We start from the raw sequence: 3787 nt of genomic DNA on the forward strand, positions 1-3787 counted from the left end.
GCTTTTCAGACATATGTTACTTTATGTCAGGATATAATTTTTTACCCTGAAAATATTAGTTGTTTTTTTTCATGAAGTTTCCCTCTTTTGTAAAAATAAAACAAGGCCATCTTCATTGAGCTGCTGGTACTATAGCGCCCACTACTGGGCTATACCCATATATTGTGCTGAGAGAAGGATACCTGTACATATAAAGTTAATCAAATTTGACTTCTTCCTGTGTTAAGAGGCAATGCCAACATCTTTAAAGTTTCACTATTTTCATGGACTAACCTGATATGTATCAGTTGTTTTGTTCAGAGTTTATGTTGTCAGATCTTTGAGAAAATTGTTTGTATTTTTTGTGAAAACATAATTCATGGTTTGTCACTTGTTAAAATACAGAATGAATGATTCTTTTTTTAATTTCATAGATAACTGCAAGGTATCATTTCCAGTTGACTTTGGAAAAGGAGGAAGAGGCGATGCACCACGAGAGGTAGGTTGGACAATCAGTTTGGGATTTTACTGTGTTATTGGATCTTCAGCTGGACTGCGAGTTGTGCGAGGGTGCTGGTATTGGAGTGAGTCATTCAGGAGGATAAGTTGCGGACTGAGCGTGTCAGACATCGGCTGCCGTTGTCCAGAGGGCGGCTTCCTTTGTCTCCCCGTGAGGACGTCAGGAGACGGCGAGGATCCACAGAATTTTACCGGACGTTGCTGGAGTCGTGGTGGGTGAGAAGGATGGAGTTTTTCCCCTGCTGCCGGGTGAGACTGTGATTTCCTGCTGATTATCCCAAGGAGGGATTTCCTCGGGGAGGAGTGTTTCACATTCGCTACCAGGGGGCTCTGCTCCCTTTCTTATGAGTGCCAACGATAAGTGTACCAACTATAGTGAAAGCAAGCTTGCTTAAAATAACTGTGCACTGTTCTAACCCAAATAAAGACTATAAAAAAATACTTTTACACAGGTTCTTTTCTTTTCTTGTGCTGTTCAGTTATATGTTCTTAATACAGATTCAAAATGTGCCTGATGCTGTGTCTGCATATTATTTAATGGTGCCGGTTCACACTTAAGTGGTTATTAGTGTTTTAAGTGTCCGTATAGTGAAGATTTTCCTAGTACTTCACTGTAACTGTAGATGTGAGAGACACTGTGTACCCTAGACAATTAATATTCATTGAAATATTCCCTATTGCCATGTACTACATGTTATTGGAAGTTAATAAGGGTTGATGCTCCATCTAGTGCAGCGAGCCAGTGACAAAAGGTTCTGACATGTGATGAAATGTCTTGGTTACCAATTGATCAAACACATTTTCACGGGCGTCTTTTCGCACCACAAGTCCTTTTGGTGCCAGTCTAAATAAAGGAAGACACATGAGTCAGGTTTCTTGAAAATTATTCTTCAGACTATATTGAAGTGCAGTGACCAAGCAATAATCAGAATTTACAGAATTCTGGGTCCTGGTTCCTACTCTAAACCGAGTGACGGGAACTGCGAGCAGTTCACGGGAAGAAAGACGTGTCTGCCTATGCAAAATGTGTATTTATGCATTCATCTGCTCGCAGGCAGGGCAGTCCAGCCTGGGGTCACGGGGTTACTTGAGCGAGGTCAGCCAGAGGAACCAGTTGTAACGGGTTTCCTCAGATTGCAGTCGCGGGTTTGATCTCCCCCCTCAAGTTCCTGTTTCAAAGGCTATGTCTCCTACAAACGCTGAGATAAGCAGATTTAACAGGCAGCATTGCGCAACCTATTGAAGATGAATGAGTAGCTGCTCCATATTGCCTGTTTATCTGTTGTAACGTTGGGAAAGTCATTATTATTTGTTTGACTGATATGAAGCCCAGCTTACAGATTAATGTGGGCGGCTCCACACAACCTTGTTATTGTTCAGTATATTGAAAATGGTTTACTACTAGTTTGATAGATACTAAATACGTTACTGTATTGCTGTTCTGGTGGTACGAATGTTTAGTGCATATAAGTCACTTCTTTACTTTATCGCTGTTTGGGCAGTACCTTTTAATTTCTGATTAATATAATTTATGAAACAAAGTTCTCAGGGAGCAAAGTTAGGCTTAACATAGGAGCTTAGTGGTAAGTCAAGCGACAAATGTTAGAAAGCACGTCCCCCGTTAGGGGAAGGACAGCAAGGGGTTCATATATGGTTCCGAAGGGAAAGTTGTGTTCCCAGTACAGGGTGTGTTTTTTTGTGTGTTTTTTGTGGGGTGTTTTTTTTCCAATGTGGTTACCACCAAAATGTCATTGCAAAAATTTTATTTTCAAACTACACAGTAGTGGATAATGGTTGATAAGATCAATAACTTTGATATATCTGGAAACCTGGTTCAATTTGTTACATGGAACTGTAGTGGATTAAATGGAGCTATAAAGCGTGGAAACGTACTGGCCCATCTCAAAAAGCTGAAAACAGACATAGCATTCTTATGTAGCCCTGTGTAAAAATACCCTATTAGATATTATTAGATACCACACATTATTTGGAATATGTGAATAAAAATATTTTCTTTTGGGTTGAAATTTGAAAAGCACCTTGTTTGAGGAGTTGTTGTCAATGTTTTATTGTTTTATGATGTTTTCAGTTCTAAAACTTTTTGATTTCTTTTGCTGGTGTTCAGAGATGAAGTTTGTTTTGGTTGACACCCACATTGTGTTGTAACTGCTGATTGGAGGGAGCCAACAGAAAGGGGTGGGGCTAAGGGTGCGGTGCAGGTGAAGTGAAGTGCCTGCACTCAGTCTGTGTGAGAGAGGCATCAGCAGCAGAAGCTCCACCAGTGAACCAAATGTTTGCAAGTCGACCAATCGTGGGCTTAAGGCAAGCATTTCTTGTGGCAACCAAAGGTAAATTGTACTTTGTTTTGGGAATGCACTGCCTGTAATAATGAAGCTTAAAGGTGATCAGCTGTTGAGCTAATGTGAAAATCCATGTGAAATCCTGTGCAAATCATGCAGAGGCAGAAGAAGGCCAACAACCTGCCACCTGTTTTGGAACGGTCCTGCTGTTTCTTCTACTGGAGAAAGACTCCTGAAAGACTCCTGCCCAGTTCCTGCTACCCCCCTGCTCTCCCTCCATGACAGAAACCCCCCCCCCACACACACACACACCCTCATCAAACCCCTGTGAGTACTGCACCGATCATTTTGCAGCTCCTTGAGCGAAGCGGCCGGAAAGTTTGGGCCTCACCGGACCCAGACGTCGAAACAGGCCGGCCGCCAACCTTTTGCCAGTGGTACCGGGTGGAGGGGTGGGTGGTGTGATTAACCATTCAATTATCTTGTTTTGGTGGTTGTTTTTGTTGATTGATGATTTGTTGCATAAAAGAAGCGCCTTGAGAGTTACAAGGATTTTTGATTTATTGGCAAAGTAGAAGATTGTTTTTGTTCAAGTGAAGGATTATTATTTTGAGTTCAAAGAGTTAAAAAGGTTCTGCGAAACCAGCTCTGTTGACAATAAGATTTAAACCTCATTTTTTCAACGGTTTAGCGTAAAATAGTTTTTCATTTTAAGAGAACCCTTGGTTGAAATCGTCTTGCTCTAATTTATTTTTTGTTTTATAATAAATGTCCAGAAATTTTGGTATATAAGTTGTTGTTGTGTCCCATTACTTTTTTGTTAATATGAACTCAGGCCCTCTCTCATAGCCTTCACATGAGAATTGGGTTACACTTACAAGAAACACATCTAAGGGATATAGATCACCATAGGTTACGTTGTAGATGGACAGGACAAATATTCCATTCTTCCTTTAACTTTAAAAATAGAGCCAAAAAAAGAAACGCTT

This window comes from Lipophrys pholis, assembly GCF_963383615.2.
Source record: "Lipophrys pholis genome assembly, chromosome: 19".
Lineage (NCBI taxonomy): Eukaryota > Metazoa > Chordata > Actinopteri > Blenniiformes > Blenniidae > Lipophrys > Lipophrys pholis.